Raw genomic sequence first — 9,615 nt, 5'->3', positions numbered from 1 at the left:
GTACGCCTATCATATGACATTACGAGTGCCTCTCCCTTCCTCTCTTCCCCTATTGCAGGTACCATGGACGAGTCACCACGGGCCCTGGACAGGGAAGAGTATCCCGCCTGCACACCCCCTTGACTGACCTTGACCGGCCCCCCCTTTGATTGTACTCTCTCTCCTTCCGGTTTCGGTTCGGGTTAATACACGTGCGTTGTTGCTACACTCCGGTCTTCTTCCTTGTTCCACCCGACCTGTGCGCATGTGTACTGTGTATACTGTGTGGATTCATGAATACCAGCCCGTATTTCTGCACATTTCAGAACTGACGTGTGCCGTCCTCTCGAACGTCGAATACCGCTGACTTCCTGACATCCCACGCTACAGCCTCAATCCTGTGGATCAATCCGTGAATCCGTGATACAGGCCCACCGGTGCTTGTGAGCCCGAAAAGCTGTTTCACGGTTCGCTGTTTGTAAAGCATATTCGACATTTGCCCAAGTTTCTCATGGTAGCTTTGCTTCCGTAATTAAGCCGCTTTGTGTCACCTGAAAAGCATAAGCGAAAAACGGCGCGACATTGCTCTGGAAGTTGCCAGCTTTGGATAGTAATCTTGCCAGCGTTATGCCAAAAATCGAATGAACTGGGTTCCAGGTTCGGCGTAGACGACTGATGAATGATGGCCGTTCCGCGAGCCAGCAGTCCGTAGTGAGGAAAAGTGTTGCGTGACAAAAAAGCTCTATAACCGTGAAAACCTCATTATTTACCCTTCATGTACTAATGGGCTCAATAATAAACAAACTAACAGCCACGCTTGCCATAAACTAGAGCAAGTATTCGCCCGGTCCTTGGACCGACAAAGAGAAGGCACTGAGCATCGGTCGTCTCACAACATGTTCATAGACAACGATTATGAAACCGGTTACCACCATCATAACACCATGCTGGACACATTCAATATGGGTTACGTCCCCGTTGCTTCCCGAGCAGGAAACTTGGTCAGCATGTTCAGAGAATGGTCTGGTCAGCGATCTATTGGATGTTCTGAAATCTCCTTAAGGGGGAAGGTGTGTTAAATCGTCCGAAGGACAACGGGTGCCCTTCAGGTCGGTCCTCCTTAGTGGAGTGAGGACGTACTTGAAGTTAGCCGGACATATACGTTCCACCAGACACCTAGCTCGTCAATACCTTTTGGTTGATTATCGGCATGCGCGACAAATGCGCTCGTGCAGTCTCCTCCGAACAACATGGACTTGTTTCACTTCATCCGCAGAAAAGCGTTACTTCAGTGGCCACACTTTTGCGCCCATTTAAAGTATATCGGCGATAACACCTCAAGATTTCAAGTTGACCACAAAGGTAAACATGTGCTTAAGAGCGCATCAAAACGGTTCTTAGAAAGGATTAAAAATAAGACTACAAGCTGGGCGCACCTCTAAAAAACGGGGATGAAACCTAGTGCAGCAAAAGTGTTGGTTGATGTTAATTTCACAAGGAACGTCATGAAAGAAAGGCCATATTTCATGATAGAACTCCCCGCTGAAGCCCAGCCCCTAGTCTGCGGAGCAATAGAACATTTGAAACTCGATCAAACAAGCTAGCTGAATCGAATGAAAAGCCCCAGCATATGAGCCCTTCGCTGCTGTTCGTGCTTGAGTGCTCATGAAGCCAGTCATGGGCGTCTCACAAGAACGGTTGGGGAGGTATCTTTGTTGCTCCGTGGCCATCAATTTTGTGATGATGTGGCGACTTACGGTGGGCCTCAGAATGCGTTTCACTATGTTTCACAGTATAACGTGTCTTCAGCCGTTGGTTGATCAGCGTTGACAAGTTTGTAGGCCGTCGTAAAAACTGCTCTTTCCGAGGCAAAAATTGAGTTTCTTCTGAGTGATCAAGTATTGCGTAAATTTTTTTGGCCGAGCTGAGAGATGTGTTCTTCAGGACCCTTAAATGCGTTCCCAGTTAATGCAACAGGCTGAAACGTTTGTCTTCCGCACAGGTACAACAGCCTCCTTTCGTCTTAAAAAAATAAGGTTAGTTGACGCTAGTATTTTTTTACTGTTGAGAGTGAATATGAAAAGAACGCTAGGGAAGAATGGCAAACTGTACAGTTTCCCAGTGAACTTCGGCCAGAACTATTGCGTAGCTCGAGTCCTCCGAGTCCGCCGCACGCATCAGCCAGCCTTGATGCAAAGTATCCCTTAGCTCACACGTCTTTAAGTTTTTTGGGAACCCACCGGGTGACCAAGTACCAACTTACACCTCTTACTAGTCTAGTTCCTACACCGTACTACTCCGTAAACTCCACCTAGCGTCTATTGTTCTCCTCCAAACTCTACTGGCAAAAACCAAACCAAAATTAGCTATTTCTTCCTCAAATCACCTCACGGCTTAATCACCTACTAATTCTAATTACGCTGTGTTACTGGCCCGGTTGATTTCCCCTACCCAATCAACTTATGCCTCGTCCTAGTCGAGTTCCTACCCCGGATTGCTCCATCAGCTCTGTCTAGTAACTGGTGCTTTCAGTCTAACTCTAACTGATAAAAACCAAACCAAAGTCGATTTATTTCTTCATTTCATTATCAGAGCACGTTCTGCGCTTATATATATCCATTTGATGATTTGTTCCACTAAACACTCCCACGCACAATATCGCGGAACGCTTCTGCTCGACGCGGCAGCCCACACCAACGCTCCGACGCCGTTTATCCAAGGTGCAATCGCCGTGAGTATCAACATTTCAGTCCCACCGACTCATTGACAACTGTCATTCCACTTCTCTTTTGCGACTTGCCTTCAGCAGCGTCTGTATGCTGCTGCTTGTTCGGATTGAGTGAGCTGTCTTTACTGGCCTTGCTTTCCCCCACCAAAAGCAATGGTAGCTGGAGTATTTACTAATGCACAAACCGCACTTATGACTGCTTGGATGGTTTTCCACCTTGCAGGTCTGGTGGCGTGCACGAGGGGGAAAAACGTCGTGTGGTGGACGGGTACGCCCTACAGGGAGGGTCGCCCTGTTACCTTGCATCATGGTGCGTTCGTATACCCGCCACCCCTCCAGTAGCACGGGTGCATCGCCCATCGACGGTGGTTCTGAATCTGGCCTTTAAATTCAGGAAATCAAAAAAGTACTGCTGACTTCTGTTTGTTGCTGCTGGTGTTGGGCTCGCTGTAAGATACGGACGGTTAAGGATCTCACAGGACGATTGCGACTATTAGATTATAAGCAGTTCGTAGCCAGTAGTCAATAGGAGCAGACAGACGTGGGGCAGCAGACGATATATTGAAGACCGAAAAGAACTGGTTCTACAGAAAAACGGATAAGTAAGCATCATGAACTAAGAAAACGTACAATCAACAATGGCGCAATCTGCAGGAAGTAGTCGCTGTCACAGCACGGATTTCTACAGCGGCAACAAGAAGTAAGTACCAAACGATGTGCAAACATACATATCGGGGCAGTCTGACAGTGTGAGTTGGCCGTAACGGCGCAGGAGTCAGTACGTTCGGGATGTGAAGGACTGTACGGTTGGCGTCGACGCAGCCGCTCGTGTCGCGTGACAGGTCAGATTGCGCGGTTTCGTCCGTTTAAAAAAACCTCAGCAAGGGCTATCTGGCAGGCACGATGCACGGGTAATACAAGAAAATCAGCCGCTTCGGGTGTCAGGTCGGTGGGGTTGGTAGCGCGTTCGCCCGCCGTCCAGAGGGCCCGGGTTCGATACCCAAACGGCCCGCTTTTCCGTCGGAGCGGGCGCTCAAAAATAGGTGCAATCGAGGCGAACTTGCGGGCAATGACAGACGATGAGCAAATACTGACATCACTAACTGAGGGTTAAGCAGACCTCAAGTAGGAACAAAGCGGGGGGAAAACGAGCAGCAAGAAAACGAAACGGTGTCATAATAAACAGATGTAAGTCATGTTACTCGTGAGTAGTCAGAAAACAAGGAAAATTACCCTTGGTCACCGTTGATTCGCAGGCGGAATCAACACCTATGCCTCGGTGGGGTTATGCAACTGGCGACGCCGTAAACCACAGATGGAAATAACTGGCCTCTCATCTGCAAAAAAAGAAAATTAAAGCATCACTTGGAATAGCCCGAAGATACTCTGCAATGCCCATGGCCTACATCGGCGAGCATAACTTTATCTGCTTTCGTCAGAACAGAGGCTACACCGCACCAAAGCCCATACCGTCATCCAAACAGATAATACATCTACTCACCACTCGCAGTGGTAGACATGAAAGTCTTCATCGCTATGCATCACCTACAGATTAGAGCTGATAGCAGTGCTTCGGGGACTGGTGACTATTTCTCAAGCACGCACTTTCTCTCCTGGTATTATCCAACTCATATAATAAACACTCGATTAACCAGTTATCTTAGAAGTCCATTCCCGTCAGCCCTTACACATCTGATTTCCATATCACACTTCTGCGCGCTTATATCGGCTTTTACTAGATCCCTTGTAATATAATATCGCATGTTAGCAAACTCAGCCCCTAGTCGCTAGCCTACTAAGTACAAATCTATCTACTTCCTACTCCATGTAACCACTTGTCATCACCCTGGTCGCATCAGACGCCAAGTTTTTCTATCTGTGTATATTAATGCATATTATCTCATTTTATATCCCCTCAAACTCACCATGTTTTGCGAATCTCCTCTCATCTTCTCATCTTCCCAAGCTTTGGGCTTCGGAAGTGCCTATTTTGGACGACCTTGTTAGCTGATCTCCACCCCAACTGGCCTATGATCCACAACTCCGGGATCACCAAGCGGACCAAGGAAACCAACAATTCCATATCGGTTTCGTTCCAGCTTGTTTCCTCGACCAGTCTGAAATGAATACCGCTGCTCAATGAACTGCACACCCCCAGCTGAATCATCTCAAATGTGACGTCCGTTACGGGGCTGTCCAAAAACTGAAGGATGTCAGGCCAATGATGGCACGGCACTGCCACACTCAGTTTGATAGCACACCCGCAACTGTTCCATTCCTCCTCTCAACCGTACCCTCTTGCCTACTCGTTTTGATGACCCCAACGACCACCATGACATTCATTCCAATTTATTGGACTACTCGTTCGAATTCAACCACCTCCGTGTCCCCATCCAACCTCATCCCTTCACCTGACCTCCCAGCAACAGTGCGACCAGTGAGTCTGCTTGTTCTCAGATTGCACCATATTTTTGAGACTAAACTTGCCGTGTTTTCCCAATTCGAATTATCCTATCTCTACCTCCACTGTTGCTCGTTATAACTCCGGCCATTTACCCAACCGCCCGAGGACACTCATGGCAAGCGATGGTTTTCCAGTTTTAGTACATGTCAGCCGACTGAGTCTTTGAATGAGTCGGACCTCACCCTTATTGTTCCATACAAGCTGCAAAAGAGACATATTATTATCATTTAATTTATGACATTGTCCCCTTTTCGCACAGTTCCCACTACCTGCAAATCCCCCTATCATACCCCAGCCTGACGGTAAACGCATGATCATGCCAGGCGGTATGCCACCCACAAATTGGGAATATACATTATTATTATTATCATCAACTTGCGAAAGATGTCCGAAGTGGTAACTAAGGGAGGGCTGCCCAGGTGCTTGTCTGAGGATTAAGCGTTTTCTGGTTAACCTGAGGCGTCTCGGCAAACGACTTCGATTAGAGGACATTCAGCCCCGCTTAATAGAGCCTGTTTTCTCCGTGCTCCACAAAAATGTGCTGGAGTTGTATCAGGGAGGACATTTAGTGTCTTCTCGTTTATAAATCAGGGCCCAATCCCCCCTTTGATTTTCTAAAAGTTCGGATAAGCTTCTATACCATGCAGGTAACTGGAGATGAAAACTTTAGATGTCATCTACTACGTTCCACGATGTTCATCATGAGGTAAGGAAGGCCTAAAGGTTTGTTTATTATTAGCTCCTCCATTATCAGTGCACCCTTGCGATTTTGTCTGCCGTAAGTGGTTCATATCCTGGAAACAGCTGTATGAGATCCGTGACAGTCGAGGACTGGAGAACATCACCGGTTATTACGATTCATGGACTAGGCTCTGATCAACTTTTAGGCGGATGTTCCTGGCGTTCATCACGCCGGCAAATAGATCATCTTTACGGTTCAGAGCTGGTCTGTGCATTTTCAGACTTAAGTTGCTCTTCAAACTGTTACCAATGGGAGTGGGAAACCCGCGAAAGAGCATACGAGGGTCTTCTAGGATTCATTTCGTTCAGATCAAGCTCACAGAAGGCGGTGGCACTTTAGAAGACACAATATCATTTAGCGAACACATTTCTCAAGGGGACATTGGAACTCTCAAGCACTACTCAAAAATCACTCCTCAGGGTAAAACACACAGGGTTATTGATTTCCCGGTTGTCAGTGAATTGGGACATCATGCAATTGAGCCAAAACCCTGGCGATGGCACCGATACATTTCAAGTTGTTTGATGCAGTTCTTAAGACAGGTCACTCTATAATACCCTCAATTATCGCAAGTCCAGAAGTTGTTGCATACGTTCAACATCCTCACTCCCAAATACTTTGGGCCATCTGTTATCACCCAAGAGCAAGCACTCAGAACTGAGCGAATTCGGTGACGAACAACATCAATAGCTCGGGTCCGAGAACCGGACATCAAATCTCCCTTTCTGGTTCCAAATGTGATTTGAAGGAAGTTCACACGCATGGAACGGCCTTCTAGTGGGTAAGTAACTCAAAGGGAACCTTACCGATTTCTCGCAAACTCGAATACCTAGAGTCATTCATCAGGTAGTATATCGAACCTCTTAACGGTGTCTATGAGTACAAAGTCAAAGCAAACCCCGTTCAGCTGATGCGGCACAAAATCCTCCTGGGCATAAAAGACTAAAAGCAGAAGACCAAGGTTATCTCTGAATTGAGTTACAAGGATTTAAAATAGTCCAGGTGTCTATGTACAGTAAAAGTGCTTGTGAGCATACAAGGGCCATCTTTATCGGTCAAGGATGTTTCCTCAAATAATCGTAGTAATAATGTTTGTTCTCACCGTCAGGAATATTCTTGATATTAGAGACATGACAATGGCATGACGAATGTTGCCTGGGGTCCCTGACTTGTCCCTGTCAGCACTGCTTAATATCTAGTACTTTGTTTTGCCTAGCTCTACCAAAACAAACTATACCAAGGTCAGGGTTTCCAATTCCTCTAATCACGACATACGCAGATCAAAATTGTCCTTCTAATGATGTTATTTTGATAAAATTCTTATACTGCTCCGCAGTCCTTCAGACACACGACTAATATTTCGACACATCTTTGCTTAACATAGTAGCTCACACCAACCTACCGTCATCGCTGAACCATAGAAAGCATACTCCACACAACTCCATTTTATATCTACTGCTAGTCAGTAGTCACTGATTCATTTATTCCCCAGGCGTCCTATCTTCTCACCGTCTGTCGGCTTGTTCCAACTGATTGATCAGTAATACGGGCCTCGCTTTTCCCGACTGTATAAAATATCTGGTTGTTGGTGCACAAGCCACCTTATGACTGCCTGGTGTCATACGACCTTGCATATCCTGTAACATCGGTGCGAGGCTAAAAACTTAGTTTGGTGGTCTGCTAGGCCCCGCATGCAAAAAGATCCTGGTGCGCTGCACCATGATGTGTTCATGGGCCCATCACTCTCACAATGGCAAGGGTGCTTTGTAATTCGCCGGTAGTTTCGCGTTTGACCTTTAATTTAGGAAGTGCATCAAAGGACACAGTTGTTGACCGCTTGTGGCTGCTAGGTTGGACATTTCCCGGTCGTGCCGTTTACCAAATAATGCTATGAATTATTGGTCAATAAACGTCCTCTGGTCTGCCAATAGATACATGGGACAGTTTTAGAATACCTTGCGACGTCCATGGCTTGGGTCGAAATGCAAAGCTGTCGCCACCGTCAGTTCAGTTTGTTTTATAGCACCAAGTATAAATCACGCATCCTTTTTCCGCTCCAGAAAGTGACTGAATACAGACGGAGTAAAATGACGGAATTCCTGGACATTCACCACTAGCATTCTAGGCTACATCCTATGGGCGTTTGGTCATGCACCATTTGTTGATTTGAGAACACATCAGCGATTTGGGAACTGATGACCCAGATTCATACCTTAATTTTCCTCATAAATTTGAGGAATTCTTGAGCGCTTGTAGCAAATTTCGGTTAAGCTGGCTGTTGGTTACTCTTGTGACCAGCGGTTATTTTTGCTTTATTTTCGGTTGCTCACAACTATCGTGATTTACGCCTGCTTGTTATAAAGCCGTTTTGTTTCCTTGCCGCTTGCCCCCATATTTTTTCCTGCTTGATTTCTGCTTATTCACAAGCACAGCACGCTAGTGAGGCTAATGGGCCTGAAGCTCCCAGGCGATATTCGGTCACCAGTTTTGTAGATTGGTGTGGCAATTGCTTCCCTGCAAGGAGACATAATGCGGCCTTTGTCCAGCGACTGACGAAACACCAGGTGTGAATGATTTGCCAGTGTAGACGCCGTTCCCTTCAGGATCCTTGGATGAATCTCGTCGGGCCCAAACGCGCAGAATGGGTTAATCTTGTGCAAGAGTTGACAATGTCCGCCACCATAAAGACCAAGTAGGTTAGAGGCCGTTCTTAGTTACATCTTGATGTGACAAGGATACTGGGGCCGAATTTAGACCTGCGTAGTGTTCTCTGTAAACCTCAGCGGCAACTGTTGGTTTACTCGTGGGTTCTCCGTTTCTGTCTATCAAGGAGAACGTGGCGGCTTCTTTCTGCGGCTATATCCCATGTATTTGAACAGTACATTTTTGTTTTTTCGAGCGAGGTCTACAATGGTGTCTTGTTTTCGTATGTTTCATTGGCGGATTTCTGACTTATTTCGGTCCCGCATTTAACGAAATACCAGCTCAACTTTTTTGTCACCTGTGGCCGATTTGTTGGCAATTGCAAATAATTTAACTGCTCTAGGATATGCAGACTCGGCACTGGTTTTCAGCCAGAGTGCAAACTGACCGGCCCGATCATTTAAATAAATATGCTTCCCTTCCACGAGTTAGTTTCTTGGCACTTGCTATCCAAGACCCTCATGTTTTCCTTCCCCCAGTTGTAATGTTGTTTGTCACCCTAAAATGGTAACAGTCGATCTTGCTTCAGTTTAGTATTTTCCTTGTAAGCTAGAGCACCCTGTGAAATTCGCCTCCTGCTTCCAACAACCGCTGCATTTAAATCTTGCCAATTTAATTACGACCTCATCTGTGTCTGAAACACTCACTATTCGTGTAGCTACTCCGCTTCCGTGTGTTTCTGGGCACCCATAAATGACTTTATTCTTGCCTCTACCTTGATTGCATTGTCAAAACTGTTTGATGATATGCGGGGTAACGGTAAGTGTAGAAAGCAGAATAGGGTGGCAATACCTCGGGGTATTACTACTGATTCAATGAACCGAGATGGTTTTGTGCGCTAGAAATGCCCGGCCAGCAAACAGCGGAAATATTATGACCCATGAGCAAACCCATGAACAAGTATAGCTTCTGTGTTGGTCTTTGCGACATCTTACCTAGGTTAGCGGGCAGCACCGTAAATGGGCGCCTAAAGCAAACAGAGACTGATGTTATGGCGAC

This window comes from Opisthorchis viverrini (genome assembly GCF_000715545.1).
Source record: "Opisthorchis viverrini unplaced genomic scaffold opera_v5_27, whole genome shotgun sequence".
NCBI lineage: Eukaryota > Metazoa > Platyhelminthes > Trematoda > Opisthorchiida > Opisthorchiidae > Opisthorchis > Opisthorchis viverrini.
Note: the sequence above shows the minus strand (reverse complement) of the source record.